Below are 19232 nucleotides of genomic sequence, written 5' to 3'. Positions count from 1 at the left end.
TAGGTTGAGATCTTATATCTTGAAAAAGAATACGAATCGATTTTTGATAACCTACTATTAGAATAAGAAGAAGGAAATTGAGAACTGGTTGATGAAATTACTAGATTGAAAAGTTGATGAAATTAACACCCTATGTCTCTTAATATTGATTTTTATCTGTTAATCAACTATTTTTTTCATAGTTATTTACAATTTTAAAATTAAATTCATTCATCTAAACTATGTTTGCCAAATAGAAATTTCAAAACAATTATTGGTACTTGGGAAATAGTTTTTGTGGGAACGATACTCTATTTACTATCTATATTACTTGAATCGCTTGCGTGTACTTGCGTATCATATTTTCACGATCATTGAGCGATAGATGCAGCATTATATTCGTAGAGAATTGTTGGTACTTCTTTATTTGGTGTTAACCCACATGTTCCCCGGATATGTTGTGTTATTGATCTCAACCATACACATTCTCGACTTGCCTCATGAATTGCAAGTATTTCAGCATGATTTGAAGAAGTAGCTACTAGAGTGTACTTTGTTGAACGCCAAGATATTGTAGTGTCACCGCATGTGAACAAATAACCTGTATCAGATCTAGTTTTATGTGAATCAGATAAATATCCTGCGACTGCATAACCAACTAGTTGTGACCCACATTTATTTGAATAGAATAACCCTTTATTAATAGTGCCCTGAAGATAGCGAAGTATATGCTTAATCCATTTCCAATGTCTATATGTTGCAGCAGAGCTATATCTTGCTAACAAATTTACAGAAAATGCTATATCATGTCTTGTGTAGTTAGCAAGATACATTAAGGCACCTATTGCACTAAGATATGCCACTTCAGGACCAATGAGCTCTTCATGTTCTTCTCTGGGTCGAAAGGGATCCATTTTCACATCAAGTGATCTAACCACCATCAGACCACTCAGTGGGTGTGATTTTTCCATATAAAATCGTTTCAAAAAATTTCTGACATATGTTGATTGATGAATAAAAATTCCACCCATTAAATGCTCTATTTGTAAACCAAGAAAAAAAATTATTTTTCGAAGATCTTTCATCTCGAACTCTTTCTTTAGATATTCTACAGCTTCTGAAAGTTTTTCAAGAGTTCCAATAATATTTAAGTCATCAACATATACAACTATGATAAAAAAAACTTAGAACTTGATATTTTTATGAAAACACAAGGGCAAATAGGATCATTTTGATAACCTTCTTTTAACAAATATTCACTAAGTCGATTGTACCACATGCGCCCAGATTGTTTTAGTCCATACAATGATCTTTGTAGTTTACTTGAGTACATTTCATGATGACTTGAATTATATGCATCAGACATCTTGAATCCTTCAGGGACTCTCATGTAAATATCACTATCACGTGATCCATACAAATAGGTTGTGACTAGATCCATTAAATGCATATCAAGATTTTCATGAACAGGCAAGCTAATCAAACAACTCAATGCAATTGCATACACCACAAGAGAATATGTCTCTTCATAATCAATGTCTGGCCTTTGAGAAAAGCCTTGTGCTACAAGTCGTGCTTTGTATCTTACAACTTCATTTTGCTCATTTCTTTTTCGCACAAACACCCATTTGTATCAAATAGGCTTTACACTTTCAAGTGTTTGGGCTACATGTCCAAATACTTTGTGTTTAGCTAGTGAATTAAATTCTGATTGAATTCCTTCTTTCCAATTTGGCCAATCTTTTCTATTTTGACACTCTTTAATAGATTTAGGGTCAAGATCCTCATTTTCATTTACAATTTTTAGTGCTACATTATAAGCAAAAATATTTTTGACAACTACTTCAAGTTGGTTCCATTCTTTCCATGTATTGACATAACTAATTGAGATCTTGTTATTTTTAATATTTGCAGGTACCTCAATCTCTTCAATAGATTTGTGAATGTTTATGTCAATATCTCCCTCGAAATTATTAGCCTCTTCATTAGGACCATACTGATTATTTGCTCCTTTTCTTTTTCGAGGATTCTTCTCTTTGGAACCGACTGGTCTACCACGCTTCAAGCGTGCTTTAGACTCATTAGCAAATCATCCTTCTGGGACTTCAATTCGAATTTGAGCAGTTTCAGCTGGAACATGTGATTTTGTAATTTTCTTTGGGTCAGTAATGCATCTGGTAATTGATTTGCAATATTTTTCAAATGAATTATTATTTGAACTTCAAGTTCACATTGACTTGTACGAGGATAAAATTGAGATAATAATTGTGCATTCCATGTAATTTGTTTTTCCAACTGTTTCTTTTCTCTTCCCCCTAAAGCTGGGAAAATTGTCTCATCAAACTGACAGTAAAGAAAATGTGCTACGAATATATCTCTGGTCATGGGTTCAAGATATTTAATGATAGAAGGAGATTCGTACCCAACATATACTCCTAGACTCCTTTGAGGACCCATCTTAGTTCGTTGTGGTGGAGCAATTTGAACATACATTGCACAACTAAAATTCTTAAATGAGAAATATTTGGCTCCTGACCATAAGCCAATTGTAATGGGGAGAACTTATGATATGATGTTGGCCTAATGTGCACAAGTGTCGCTGCATGTAAAATGGCATGTCCCCAAGCTGAAATGGTGAGTTTTGTTCTCATAAGTAATGGTCTAGCAATTAACCGTAGGTGTTTAATAAATGATTCTGCTAAGCCATTTGTGTATGTACATGAGCAACAGGATGTTCAACTTGTATCCTTGTTGACATACAATAATCATCAAAAGCTTTTGTAGTAAATTCACAAGCATTATCTAGACGAATAATCTTTATTGCACAGTCTGGAAATTGTGCTCGTAATCGAATTATTTGGGCAAGAAATCTTGCAAATGCCACATTACGACTAGATAATAAACAAACATGTGACCATCTGGTTGATGCATCTAATAATACAATAAAATATCTAAATGGTTCACATGGTGGGCTAATAGGCCCACATATGTCACCCTGAATTCGTTCAAGAAACCCAGGAGATTCAATCCCAATTTTTACTGGTGATGGCTTAATAATTAATATTCCTTGAGAACAAGCAACACATGAGAACTAATTTGATAAGAGAATCTTCTGGTTCTTCAATGGATGACCATGTGTGTAATGCCTTGGGTAACTAGGATCGTTACACTGTGTGTCTAAAATAGTGCAAGACCCACTAATCAGGTCGTTTGAATTAAAAGGTGTTTCTAAAGTCATATGACAGGTTAGGGTTAAAAGATTTTGATTATAAAACAATTGATTTTTTATTAAAAAAAAGTTTGATACATGGGATCCCAAAAATAAGATTTACAAAGCGGAAATGACTCTCAAAAGTTAATACAGCAGTAGCCAGACTAAATGGAAAAAATAAAGTTTAGAGTTTTAGTTCCTTTAATTCCCTCAGCCGTGGCGGTCGAGCAGCTGATGATGTACACTCCGCCCTCAAGCTCTCAAACTCATGGTTGGTCCAGCTTTCCTTTGCCTTTACCTGGACCACATAGCATCCGTGAGCCAAGGCTCAATAAGAAAACTAAATTCAATTATAACAGAGCATGCGTAGTAAACCTCAGATCAATCAGCTTAACAGCAGCAGAATACAAATATTAAAATAGATAACAATAAACATATACTTTCAAGCATATAACTCAATCTGTAATAAAAATATTTAGGTGTCGACGCCCTTAGACCAAGCGCTCTGGTTATTTAGCTGATCCTGGCTCGCTTAGGCCGAGCTCTCTGGTTATTTAGTTGATCCCGGCTTGCTTAGGTTGAGTTGCGTTCAGTACGCTTATCATCAACACTGGCACCCTTAGGTCGTACTTCACATCACACACAACTGATATATCATTCATAGAACACATACATTCAATTACAGGGAATCTCGGTCCCACACACGACCACTTGGGTGCAGTTTTGTAACGCCCTACTTCCTTAGAGCCGTTACTAAGTGAATTTAAAAACGTGCTTTCAACTCGCTAATCGAGGTTTTAGGTCAAACGGTGTAATTAAGCCATTAACAAAGCAAAAGCTTAAGAAATAATAATTTCCATAGAAGATCGTAAAAGTTTTACACTTGGGATACCAAAATACAGTTTAGAAATATTTACAACATAAAAATAGAACCAAGTCGGCTAAACGACAAAATCTAAGTTTATTTACAAGCATCTCCCAAAACCCTCTGGCTGTGGCAGCCAGGTTGGCCAAACATGTACACGCCGCCTCACGCCTGCTGTACTCATGGTTGGTTGACCTTCTCTTTACCCTTACCTGCACCACAGAGCATCTGTGAGCCGAAGCCCAGCAAGAAAACCCACAAACAGATAACATATGCAACACATATATCAAGCATATAAATAGGCCACCAATGGGCTAAACACATACGGCCTAGCCGTCCCAAGAATTTACCAAGCCCTGGGTTCGCGGACCACGCTGTGAGGATATCCTAGGTATCCTTTTAGGGACCCGCCCTGGCAACTCGCACCCATGTGCTCAACGCTACTCCTGGCCCCTTGCCGTTCTCGGCCTTGCACTCAACATGCCCAACGCCGTTCCCGGTCCTTCGCCGTTCTTGGTTTACACCGTTCCCGACTCTAGCTGATCATTCACATCATAATACATATAGCATAACAAGCAAGTATAGAATTCTAGCATATTCAGTTAAAGGGCTACGCCCCGCAGTTCTAACATATTGGACTCAGCCCTGCATACCAATTCTATTCAAACACATTGGGCTCAGCCCTGCACACAAGCTCTATGGGAACAAGGGTTTTCTTACCTGAGTTCCGAGCTTCCTGAGCACCGATGCCCCGAGCACAGTCCTCTAACTTAAGCCTCGCCGAAACCCTAGTCACAACACATTAACAATATCCATCCATCAAGTTCTAATCCAATAAATTACTTCGAGCTATAACCCTAACCTCTGGGACCTTGAATTCTATCAATCCAGGTGATAAAATCCATCCCAAGCCTTACCCATTGAGTTCGCAAATCTAAATACCCTTAAAAGCACAATTTGGCACTAAGAGTCGTGGCCCCTCCCACAAGCGCCGCGGCTAACCTTGAAACAGAGGCTAGCACCACACTGACCCACACACGGGCCGCGGCGCGCGCATGAGCTTCTTGGCCTCCCATGGCCGCGCGCGCACACAGGCCGCGGCCCTCATCACCGAACCCAAAATTTCCATCACTTTCCTTGCATCTTCCTCAAGCTAACCCACTCAAAACCTATCTAACAAACCCAGATGATTACCACACACATTCCAGCTTAATATCCACATCAAAACTCCATAAAAATCTGCTCCAAAACCCAACTAAAACACTCAAGAACATATCAAACTTAACTAGCATGAAACTCTTACAAACCAACAACAATTCTCAACACAATCTTAGTAATTAGAGCTTACCTCTTACTGAATTAAGCTTCAGAACCAGTTCCCCCTATGCTTCAATCTTCAAGTTTCAAGTTCCCTTAAATCCCCCAGCTGAAATCCCTTAACTTTAAGTTAACTTCCCTTAAGTTTTCCTTTCAATTTTCCTTAGAGAGTGAAAAAGAAAAGTAGATGAAAGTTATCTTAGTTAAGAGAGAATGTGTATGTCGGTTTCCCCAAAGCTTCTACGTAATTCCTCCTTTTTGTTTTATTCAGCTTAAGTCTATATGGTTACCTCAAGGCTCGGGGTACCAAAACGTCCCCGAGGGCAAAATGGTGAATTTCCCCAATATTCCCACCTAGACATTCTATCCACAAATATATCTCCAAATATTTATTTTCATGTCCCGATAACCCCATAACACACCTAGAACCCAAATTACCCCTCGACTCGCCCCGAGTCCGAATCTCAACCCTGTTGTGACTTTCTGGCTAACCGCTCCCCAGGACTGTCTCGGATCGTGCTGCACAGACATATAACATTTATCACATTTATACCCCTAATATCCAGACGGGGTCCACATGAACATTTAACTCAACTAAACATGCATCATAATCATATATTCAGATAAATCCACATATAAACATATTAAATCACTTATTGCCTTCCAGGCACACTAATCAAGACCCTAAGCCCGATTAGCAAATTCGGGTCGTTACAAGTTTTCTTACCTCAAGTCTCGAATGTAGGACAAAGAGCAGTCCTGAGCACGATCCTCAGCCTTGATCCTTAATGGTAACCATAATCACAAGCAATAATGGATAACTATCAAATTCTAATCCAATTAAATGTTTTGGAAACAAATACTAGCCTCCGAGACTTCGATTTCTACTAAACCGAGTAGTAGAATTTGTCCCGAGCGCTTAGGTTCAAATCCCCGAGCCTTTCCGAGCTTAAAAATAAACTCAAGCTATAACTGTCTCGGCGGGTTGCAATCTGGCCCTTAGAGTTGCGGCGCGCCTCAAGTCTGAGGCACAACCTCTTGCTTCTGAGGGGAGGCGGGCTGCGACTTGCCCCCTAGGGTTGCGACGTGCCCTTAAGTCAACAAGCCCTCCCAGGGCATTCTGGGCACGCACGCCGCAGTGCCCATGATCTGGGTCGCGGGGTGCCCCCGTGAACCCATAAATCCCTAGGTTTTCTCAGCATTTTTCCCAACTACAACCTCAAAATCCAACCCAATTATACACCCAAACCCACACCAAGTCAATAATTATTGTTATCATTTCAAAAACAGCACATATAACTTATATCACTAGTTTAATCCTCCCCAAAATACCAAATTCAGAATCCTCCCTCAAAACCCCCAAAATGATCAAAACTAACTAGAAAAACAAACATTTAAAACCTAAATTCATACCTCAATTAGAAGCTTTAATCCTCAGAGATTACTTAGTTGTTCCCAGTTTAATTTCCTCAGTCCTCTAGCTTGATTTCCTAGCTTTTCCTTCAAAATTCCCTCAGCTTCAAAACATAAGAAAGGGAGAGAGAGAGAGAGAGAGTTTTGTGAGTTTGAGAAAAATCAGGTAGGTTCTAGCTACTTTCTAAAATCTTACTGAGTATATCATTAACTAAAAAGGACCAAATTGCTCCTTACACTAACTTAGCCTTCTCATTTCCCTTAAGGGTAAAATGGTCATTAATCCCAATTCCCGCTAATTCCTCGAGTCATCCTACCAATTCCCAATTAATCTCGTCATGTCCAACTAACTACCAAATACTTACCTGATACTCGATAAATCCCAAATATACATTAAACTTTCCAAAATACCCCTAAGCTCACCCCGACCTGGGTATTAAACTCCACTATGACTATCCTGCTAATCCACTCACTAGGATCACCTCGAGCCATATACTGCAAATATATCCACATAATAATGTGGTCTCAATCATTTAACACATATAATCACATTTATGCCCTTAACGGGCCAAAATTACAGATATGCCCTTATAAACAAAAACAAGCACACATGCATATTTAATACTTATAAACATGCATATACATATATTCATATCATCGTATAAATCACACATGCCACAAAGTCACGCATTCAATCAATTAATCACACACATATCCAATTATTCCCTCTCGGCACGCTAACCAGGGCACTAAACCCTATTAGCATTTTTGGGTCATTACAACTATCCCCTCCTACTGAGAATTTCATCCTTGAAATTAACCTGAATAACTTGAGATACTGATCCCGCATAGCTGACTCAAGCTCCCAGGTCGCTTCCTCAATGTAACGCCCTGGTTACCCCAGAACAGTTACGGTGAACGGTGAACCGGAAATTTGACCTGCTACCCGAGTCCTTTGGTTAAAAATGTGCTCTAATTGTTATTATTGGGCTCAAGTGGAAAACCAATAAAAAAAAAAAGAAAGGATATATTTCATTAAGTACATAAAACTGTTCATGGGCCCATCAAAAACATTTACAAGTTATTTACAACTCAAAATGGTCATTACTGTTTCAAATTTACAAACCCGCCGACCTAAGAGGCAAAAATAGGGTAAACCCCCTAGTTCCTCTGAGAACTCCCTGGTCGTGGTGGTCTAGCGCATATGTGCACATCACCACCTAAGCTCTCCACTCAAGGTTGGGTGAACTTTTCTTTCCCTTTACCTGCACCACATAGCACCCATGAGCCAAGGCCCAGAAAGAAAACACAATATAGCATGATATAATATCAACAATGATCATAATAATCATTCAGGACTTTCAGTCCAAAACAAGTAAGTAACAATCGTAAAAGTCACTAAGCTAAGTACGACTTTCTTTAGCCATATGACGATTGGGTCACCGGGGCTTAAAAAATAAGTGAACCTTTCACTATCTTAAACAGGATAGGTGCATAATGACTAGTCACCAACATAACCTTCCTCATGACTCTAGAGTCATAACTATGGAACTCTGTTCCCTAGCCATGTGACAAGCAGTCACCTAGGCCTTTGGCCCTGGCCCTGTGTAACTAGTCTTAGACTATCCAAGCGCTTATAAGTTTCATCGACCTTAGGGTTGGTCCAACATTAATGCCTTAGAGCCATTCAATGCTGATATCGATTAGATCTAATCTTCATTCGGCCCTGCGTTTAGGACGCTTATGCCGTTTCTGACTCTTAGGTCAGTATCCCTGACTAGTCAGTACCATATACAAGTAAACAATATTCGCTAGCATTTAGTATTCAATCAATGTCCACATTTATAAATCAACATGCCTCATCAACAATCATGCATGTCACATACACAGGGTGCAGTTTTCTTACCTCAGGTTCGAGCGAGAATTAATATAAGAACGACCCTTGAGAATGACTTGTCTTTTTGTCCCTTAGCGGTTACCTGGTCATAACCAATTATGGGATTCCATCAATAAAATGAATAACAAAGGTTCCCAAACCAAAACCTAGCCTCCGAGACATCGAATCCTACTAAACTGGGTAGTAGGATCGATCCCGAGGCCTAAGGCTAGAATCCCCGAGCCAAAAACTCATTTCTGGCCAAAATTCCACTAAGGGCCGTGGCCCACCCCTCAAACAGAGGCGGCCTCCCTCAGCACCCAGCATGAGCCATGGCCCTCCCTGGCCATGCCGCGGCCCAACCTATACTTCAGCCAAAACTCTGTTTTTTTCTCCCTTGCGATTTTCCTTGAAACCAACCCTCCAAACCAAACCAAAAAACCATCCAAACATCCAATACAACCCCTAAACTTGATCTACATCACACCCTCATCAAAACCCAAGTTAAACACCAACCAAAACTTCCATTAATTCCAACCTTCCACATCAAAACCATAAGCTAAAAGCTAAAACTAAAACAGAGCAAACCAGGGAACTAGTGGCTAAAAACTTACCTCAAACTCAGATTGTGATGCTCTTCAATGGTAGAATACTCTCCCAAACTCCCAAGACTTACTTCCCAAGCTTGAATCCTCAACAATGGCTCAAAAATCACAAAGAAAATGAAGGAGAAAAAGGTACGGGAAAGCTTCAAGAACTTACTTTGTTTTTCCTCTTTTCACAGCCTAAAATGGTTTATATCTATCCTAGGGGTGAAAATACCATTATACCCCCAGGTCAATTAAAGGTTTCCAAAGGCTCCCAAGGGCAAAATTGACATTTTCCACTTATCTCGATCGTCTCAAACACCAATAATTTATATCATGTTACCCTTTAATTCCCGGCAACGTTCTAATCATTAAAATCACCCCGAGACTCACTCCGAGCCCCGAACTTAAACCTGTTATGACTAGACCGCTAATAAATATTCCAAGATCGTCTCATGCCGAATAGCTCGAACAAACCCACATTATAATGTGGTCTCAATAATATATCACCGACATGTATACAAATATACAATTATGCCCTCAACGGGCCAAATTACCAAAACACCCATGTTATCAAATGTGGACCCACATGCATGCATTTAACATCATATTACGATATAATTCACATAAACATGCATATATTCATTCAATGGCCTAATTAAACAATTGTGGCCCTCCCGGCCTACTAATCCAGCCATTAAACCGCATTAGGGATTTCGAGGCATTACACTCAACCTTGCTATTCATCCATAAAACTTTGACTAGAGGAATCATCTTGTTCCTCAAAACCTGATCCTTTCTATCTAGGATCTGAATAGGTCACTCCTCATACGATAAATCTATCTGTAGCTCCAGATTCTCATACCCTAATACGTGAGTCGTATCTGAGACGTACTTGCAAAGCATAGAGATGTGGAATACGTCGTGAACCCCTGATAATGACAGTGGCAGAGTCAATCTATAGGCTACTTGCCCGATCCTCTCCAAGATTTCAAAGGGTCCTATGAATCTAGGGCTCAACTTGCCCTTTTTCCCAAACCTCCTCACCTCTCGTAATGGTGAAACTCACAGAAACACGTGGTTCCCTACCTAGAACTCCACGTCCCTACGCTTAAGATCACTGTAGCTTTTCTGTCTACTCTGCGAAGCGAGCATTCGAGCTCAGATCTTCTCAATAGCTTCATTAGTCTTCTGAACCATCTCCGGTCCCAAGTACCTCCTCTCCCCCATCTCATCCCAATGAATGGGCGATCTACATCTCCTTCCATATAACATCTCATATGGAGCTATTTCAATCGTTGATTGATAACTGTTTTTGTACGAAAACTCGATCAACGGGAGGTACTTACTCTATGACCCCTCAAAGTCTAACACGCATGCTCTAAGCATGTCCTCCAATATCTGAATTATCCTCTTAAACTGTCTGTCTGTCTAAGGATGAAAGGAACTGAACTTTAGCTGAGTTCCCATAGCCTTCTGCAAACCACCCCAAAACTTGGAGGTATATGGGATCCCGGTCTGATACTATAGATTTAGGAACCCGATGGAGACGTACAATCTCCCTCACATACAACTCTATGAACTAATCTAAAGTATAAGTCATCCTCACTAGCAGAAAGTGAGCTGACTTGATGTATCTGTCTACTATCACTCACACCGAGTCATGTTACCCCACCTTCCTGGGTAAACCTCCCACGAAATCCATAGTAATATCTTCCCACTTCCACTCAGGAATACCCAAAGGTTGTAACAACCCTGCTAGTCGTTGTTCAACCTTTATCTGCTGATAGGTCAAACACCTGGCCACGTATTCAACCACGTCCTTCTTCATCCCAGGCCACCAATATAAAATCCATAAATCTTGGTACATCTTTGTGGTTCCTGGATGGAGCGAGTATGGTGTAGTATGGGATTCATCGAGTATCTCTCATCTAATCCCCATATCCATCAAAGCATAGATGTGATCCTTGTACCACAGTAAACCCGTCTCTGAAATAGAATAATCCTTAGCCACTCTAGCTAGGACATTTCCTCTAACCTCCTACAACTGCATATCATCCATTTGACCCTCTCGTATCCTCTCTAGGATGGTAGACTGTAAAGTAATTGGCCAACCGGTCCACAACCAGCTCTATCCTTGCTCTAGCCATCTCTTCTGCTAGTTTCTTCGATATCTTCTTCGAACTAAACAACTGTCCTTGGCCCCTCCGGCTCGACGTATCTGCCACTACTTGGCTTATCCTGGGAGGTAAAGGATGTCACAGTCATAGTCCTTCACCAATTCTAGCCAACGTCTCTGTCTCATATTTAAGTCCTTCTGGGTGAAGAAATACTTTAAACTCTTTTGATCAGTGTATGTCTTGCACTTCTCCCCATACAAGTAATGTCGCCAAACCATCAGTGCAAATACCACCGCTGCCAGTTCCAAATCATGGGTAGGATACCGCTATTCGTAATCCTTCAACAGTCACTATGCATAGGCAATAACCTTCTCATTCTGCATCAGCACACATCCCAATCCCAGTCTCGATGCATCAAAATACACTACAAACTTCCCTCCCTTCGAAGGGAGCCTTAACACTGGAGCAGTAATCAATTGTCACTTCAACTCTTGAAAGCTACCCTCACACTTGTCTGACCAGATGAACTTCAGATTATTTCGTGTCAACTCAGTCAGCGGTGTGGCAATTTTTGAAAACCCTTCCACGAATCGTCTGTAATATCCTGCTAGTCCAAGGAAGCTCTTGACCTCCGAGGTGTTGCTTGGCCTCAGCCAATCCCTAACAACAATATGTCCAAGGAATGTCACTTATAGTAGCCAAAACTCACACTTCTTAGACTTAGCATACAACCGATGCTCTCTCAATCTCTGTAATACCCGTCGGAGATGTTGCTCATGCTCTGCCTCTGAACTGAAGTAAACTAGGATGTCGTCAATGAAGACAATCACAAACTGATCTAAGAAATCCTTGAACACCCTGTTCATCAGATCCATAAACGCTGCTAGGGCATTGGTCAAACCAAAGGACATGACCAGGAACTCGTAATGCCCATACCTCATACGGAAGGCCGTCTTCGAAATATCCTCTTCCTTGATCATCAACTGGTGATAACCAGATCAAAGATCAATCTTTGAGAATACCGTCTTGCCTTGCAGCAGTCGAACAAGTCAACTATCCTCGGTATGGGGTACTTTTTCTTGATGGTCAACTTGTTCAACTCTCTGTAGTCTATACACACTCTTAGAGTCCCATCCTTCTTCTTCACAAATAAAACTGGAGCACCCCATGGCGAGAAGCTAGGTCTGATAAATCCCAAGTCTAGAAGTTCCTGCAACTTTATCTTCAACTCTGCCGGAGCCATTCTATATGGTGCCCTCGACACTAGGTCTGTACCTAGTGCTAACTTGATGACAAACTGAATCTCCCTATGCGGTGGTAGTCCCAATAAGTCCTCAGGAAACACGTCTAAGAACTCGCATACCAATCTAGTCTCTCCCGGCCCCACTGGCATAACTCTAGTGGTATCCACCACACTATCTAGAAAACCTATACAACCTCTTTGTAATAGGTCCCTAGCCCTTAACTCTAATATCATAGGAATGCAAGGTCCATGCATATTACCCACAAAAACAATGGGGTCACCCTCAGGCTCAAAAGTCACCATCTTCTTCCTGAAATCTATAGTGTCCCTGAATCTGACAAACCAATCCATCCCCAAAATCATATCAAAATCATCCATACCCAACTCAATCAAATCTACTGATAGTTCCCTACTATCCACCATTACTGCCAGTGCTCTAATCCATCTCCTAGAAACTACCAGCTCCCTTATAGGCAGTATAGTCCCAAACCATACAGTATAATACTCACTAGGCCTACACAATCTATCAATCACTTTACTATAAACAAATGAATGTGTAGCACCAGAGTCAATCAATACAGTGTATGAAGAGCCGGCACTAGAGAGTTGACCTGTCACTACCAAGGGACTAGCCTCAGCCTCTGCCTGTGTCAAGGTGAACACTCGAGCTGGAGTCAAGCTATCCACCTTCCATGGTTCCTCTTTCATCAACGTCGAGCAATCCTTCTTGAGGTGTCCATCCACCCCGCACAAGTAACATTCCTCTGCCCAACATTCACCCAGATGGTGCTTCCTACATCTAGTACACTCTGGATAGCTCCTCCATGACTTACCACCTCCCTGGTGGCCACCCTAGGCATCCCGACCCCTCTTATCAGAACCAGCAGCGATCGAGGTGTCAGGGGTCTTCCCCTTTTGATCACTGGAGCCTCTGCCCCTACCAGATCCTGAATATGGAGGCACTGCCCTATGGACATCCCCTCTCCCAGCGTTCTCCCTCCAGATCTTGTTCTTTACCTCCTCAGCAGCAAGATCCTTCTCACCAGCATGGGCATAAGTCGTCTCCCCAAGCACTGATGTGATCCTCACATCTCGGGCTATCATAGCATTCGGCCCTCAAACAAACCTGTCCTGTCTAGCTACATCTGTAGCACTATATCTGGTGCAAACTTTGCAAGCCTGTCAAATTCCAAGGCCTACTCAGTAACTGTCATGTTGCCCTGGACCAACCCAGTGAACTCATTCACCTTTGTTTCCCTGACGTCAATATTGTAATATTTATGGTTAAAAAAATCTCTGAACTTATTCAAAATCATAGCATAAACATGCTGAGTCTGTGATGCCACCTCCCACCAAATATGGGCATCCTCTCTAAGCATATAGGTGGCACAGGCCACCCTGTCATTACCTTCCACCCTTATAAAGTCCAGGATGGAAGTGATCATACTCATCCACTTTTCAGCATTCAGTGGATATGGTCCTCCCTCGAAGATTGGAGGATGTTGTCTCCTGAATCTTTCATAGAGTGGCTCCCACCTATTTCCAATTTCAGGTGGTTGTACAGCTGGTGCCACAACATGTGGCAAATTAGGTGTGGCGCTCCCTGATGAAGCCTGTTGCCTCAAAAGGCAAATCTGCTCTTCCTGACTCTGAACTCTGGCTTGCATATCAACAAGCAACTGCTGCCAGTTCACAGTGATTGGCGGAGGGTTCTGGCCTTGCTCATCATCTCTAGCCTCAATCCCGGTGTCAGCTAGTCGTATTTATAATGCCCTGAAATCCCTAATGTGGTTTAATGGCTGGATTATTAGGCCGAGAGGGCCATAATTGCTTTATTATTCCATTAAATTATTATATGCATATGTTACATGAATTATATTATAATATGATGTTAAATGCATGCATGTAGGTCCACATTTCATTACAAGGGTGCTTTGGTAATTTGGCCCGTTGAGGGCGTAATTGTATATTTGTATGCATGTCGGTGACATATTGCTGAGACCACATTATAATATGGATTTGTTTGAGCTATTCAGCATGAGACGATCTTTGAGTGAAAATAAGCGGTTTAGTCATAACGGGATTAAGTTCGGGGCTCGGGGCGAGTCTCGGGGTGATTTTAATGATTAAAGCGTTGCCGAGAATTAAAGAGTAACGGGATATGAATTATAGGTAATTGAGAATATCAAGAATAACAGGAATTGGAGGGTGTTAATTATGATTAACGAAATAGGTGGAAAAGGTCAATTTTGCCCTTGGGAGTCTTTAGAAACCCTTATTTGACCTAGGGGTATTTTACTCGTTTCACCCCTAGGATTGATTTAATCCATGAAGGTTGTGGAAGTTTGAAGAAAAATAGAGCATCAATTACACTTCTCCCGTACCTATTTTTCTCTCCTTCTCTTCTTGGATTTTTTAGCTTAATTTGAGGAACCAAGCTTGGGAAATAAGTCTCGAGGGCTTGGGAGTGTTTTCCACCATTGAAGAGCATCATAACCTGAGCTTGAGGTAATATTCTAGCCATTAAATCTCTGGTTTGCTATGTTTTTGTTTGGATTTCAGTTGAGATTTCTAGGTTGGTTGATTGGTTTTGCTTGGGATTTTTGGCTAGGGTTCTTGGGGTTGTGATGCCTAGGATATGTGGGGATGGTTTTTGGGTTCATTTGGCACTTAATTTGATGTTTGGATGCATTGGAATCAAGTTGGAAATGGAGAAGTCGAAGGAGAAGGTTCAGGGGAAAAACTAGCTGGGTGTAGCTCTATAGCGCCCGCAAGAGAGCGCTACAGCGCCCACAAGGGAGTGCTACAGCGCTACCCAGGGTTGGTTTTGGGAATTTTGGTTCTAAGATGAGCGCTGGGGTGCTACTCTATTCCTTCATAATCCTGTTTTGAGTGTTTTTAAGGGTTTTTGGCTCATGGTTTCAATCCTTACGGCCCGGGATCGAATCTACTCACCGTATGGGTACGTTTCGGGGTCCCGAGAGTGGAGTTTGGTTTAAGATCCTATTATTGTTGAATTTCATTGATGGAGGTTATAATTGGTTATAAATTCACGGTTCAACGTTCACAGTAACTGTCCTGGGGTAACCAGGGCGTTACAGTATTGATCGCCTTGGACGCATAACTATCCAAGTTTATCTACAATCAACGACTCGACTATCCAGGCAATGATAACATGTTCATATTCGTTTCATGGTCCAACATCAATATCCAGGCCACAAAGCACAATCATGATGCATACATGCATATAAACAACTATTCGCATACAGTAGCAATGCAAATAAGCATGCCTTAACCTATTCACATAGTTGTCAAGGGCCATGCCCTATCAGTATATCTCATGCTCCCTATTAATCATGCAGATAAAGCGTTTACATTTCATTTAAACATTTAAGCATATAATCACATATATGGTTACCAAACCCTGAGTCGAGCTTGTCTTTAGCGGCGAGTGTACATGCCCAGCCAGTCTTCAGGAACCGTTAAACCTAGACGGCTCTAATACCAAGTTGTAATGCCCTAGGTAACCAAGACTATTACACTGTGTTTAAAATAGTGCAAGACCCGCTAATGAGGTCATTTGAATTAAAAGGTGTCTCTAAAGTCATTTGACAAGTTAGGGGTAAAATATTCTGATTATAAAATAATTGATTTTTTATTAAAATAAAAGTTTGATACATGGGATCCCAAAAATAAGATTTACAAAGCGGAAACGACTCTCAAAACTTAATACAGCATTAGCTAGTCTAACTAGCAAAAATAAAGTATAGAGTTTTAGTTCCTTTAATTCCCTCGGCCGTGGCGATCGAGCAGTTGGCAATGTACACTCCGCTCTCAGAGCTCTCAAACACATGGTTGGTCCAACTTTCCTTTGCCTTTACCTGCACCACGTAGCACCCGTGAGCCAAGCCTCAGCAAGAAAACTAAATTCAATTATAACAGAGCATACATAGCAAACCTCATATCAATCACCTCAATAGCAGCAGAATACAAGTATTAAACTAGACAACAATAAACATATACTTTCAAGCATATAACTCAATCTGTAATAAAAATATTTAGGTGTTGGCGCCCTTAGGTCGAGCCCTCTGGTTATTTAGCTAATCTCGACTCGCTTAGGCCGAGCTCTCTAGTTATTTAGTTGATCTCAGCTCTCTTAGGCCGAGCTGCGTTCAGTACACTAATCATCAACTCCGACACCCTTAGGCCGTACTTTCACATCAAACACAATAGATATATAATTCACATAACACATATATTCAATTACATGGAATCTCAGTCTCACACACAACCACTTGGGTGCAGTTTTCTTACCTTAAGTCCCGAATGTAGGATAAAGAGCGGTCCTGAGCATGATCCTCAGCTCTGAGCCTTAACGGTAACCCTAGTCACAAGCAACAATGGATAACTATCAAATTCTCAACCAATTAAATGTTTTGGAAAAAATACTAGCCTTCGGGACCTTGAATTCTACTAAATCGGGTAGTAGAATTCGTCCTGAGTATTAGGTTTAAATCCCCGAGCCTAAAAACAAACTCAAGTTATAACTGTCTAGGTGGGTCGCGACCTGGCCCTCAGGGTCGCAACACGCCTGAAGTCAGAGGTGCAGCCTCTTGCTTCTGGGGGGAAGCCAACCGCGACTTGCCCCATAGGGTCGCGACACACCCTTAAGTCAGCAAGCCCTCCAAAGGAATTCTGGGCATGCGGACTGCGGTGCCCATGAATTGGGTTGCGTCTCACCCCCGTGAACTCAGAAATCCCTAAGTTTTCTCAGCATTTTCCCAACTACAACCTCAAAATCAAACCCAATTATACACCCAAACCCACACCAAGTCCATAATTCTTATTATCATTTCAAAAACTACACATATAGCCTATATCACTAGTTTAATCCTCCCCAAAATACCAAATTCAGAATCCTCCCTCAAAACCCCCCACCCAACATGATCAAAACTAGCTAGAAAAACAATAGCTTAAAACCTAAATTCATACCTCAATTAGAAGCTTTAATCGTCAGAGATTACTTAGTTGTTCCCAGCTTAATTTCCCCAATCCTGGAGCTTGATTTTCCTGGCTTTTCCTTCAAAATTCCCTCAGCTTCAAAGTATAGGAAAGGGAGAGAGAGAGACTTCGGTGAGTTTGAGAAACCAGCTACTTTCTAAAATCTTACTGAGTATATCATTAACTAAAAAGGAAAAAATTTCCACTTATACTAACTTAGCCTTCTCATTGCCCTTAAGGGTAAAATTGTAACGACCCAAAATTGCTAATAGGGCTTAGGACCTTGATTGGCATTCTAGGAGGGCATAATTGCTTTATATGTATGTTTAAATGGTTAAATGTGTGACTATGTGGCATACATGATTAATATGATTATATGAATATGTGTTATGCATGTTTACGACTATTAGATATGCATGTGGGCCCTTTATAGCTTATAAGGGCATATTTGTAATTTTGTCCCGTTGAGGGCATAAATGTGATTATATGTGATAAATGGTTGAGACCACATTATTATGTGGATATATTTGCAGCATATGGCTCAAGATAGTCCTGATGAGCGGATTAGCTAAATAGTCACATCGGGGATTGATACCTGGCTCGGGTGGAGCCTAGGGGTATTTTTGGGAATTTAGAGAATAATTTGGGATTCATTGGATATTGAATAGGTATTTGGTAATTAATTGGATGATAGGATTTAGTGGATAAACATTAGGAACACTTGAGGAATTAGCGCGAACTAGGGGAAATGACTATTTTACCCTTAGAGCAATTAAAGGGCTAAGTAATACAAGGGAGGGCATTTTAGTCATTGTATTTGTTAGGATGATATCAGCTAAGGTCCTAGAAGAAGTCTGAACTTGCTAGACACCAAGGAAGCCTCACTCTCTCTCTCTCTCTCTCTCTCCCTTTCCTTCTATACGATTCCCCATGTCTCTCTCTCACTCTTGAAGAAATTTGGATGAATTGAAGCTTTGAAACCAGTGGGATTCAGCTGGGAAACTTGGGGGATTATGCTCAAGGGTAGAAGTCTGGAAGCTTGTGAGGATTCAATCATAATTGAGGTAAGTTCTTGTCACTGATTATGTTAGGAAATTCTGGTTGTTGCGGTAGAATTATGCTGGATATTGAGTGATGAATTTCTACTAAATGGGGATGGTGACTTCATTATAATTGTTAAGGTTTTGGTGTTTAAAATATGTGATTAAAAGTCTTAAACTCGTAGCTGAGTTTGGCTTTGATTGGGAATCTTGTTAGGCTTGTATCTTAAAGGTTTTGGCTGGGAAGGATGAGGAGCAAACCCAGAGATTCTTGGTTCATAAGGGCGCGCCGCGACCCAACTCTTGGGAGTCGCGGCCCGCATGCCCAAAACACATGGGTGTGCTCTCTGTCTTGAAGGCATGTCGCGACCCTAGGGGGAAAGCCGCGGCCCGCGACCCAACTCTTGGCATGTCGCGACCCTAATGCTTAAAGATTGTGTCTCTAACTTGGGGGCGCGACGCGACCCTTAGGGCTAGGTCGCGGCCTACCTAGGGGATTTTGCCTTATGTTGGTTTCTAGGATTGGTAAGGCTCGGGGTTACGAACCTAAGCGCTTAGGACAATTTTTACTACTCAGTTT

Source organism: Humulus lupulus, chromosome 2, assembly GCF_963169125.1.
Source record: "Humulus lupulus chromosome 2, drHumLupu1.1, whole genome shotgun sequence".
Classification (NCBI taxonomy): domain Eukaryota; kingdom Viridiplantae; phylum Streptophyta; class Magnoliopsida; order Rosales; family Cannabaceae; genus Humulus; species Humulus lupulus.
The sequence above is the reverse complement of the archived record's forward strand: the minus strand, read 5'-3'. Positions refer to the sequence as shown.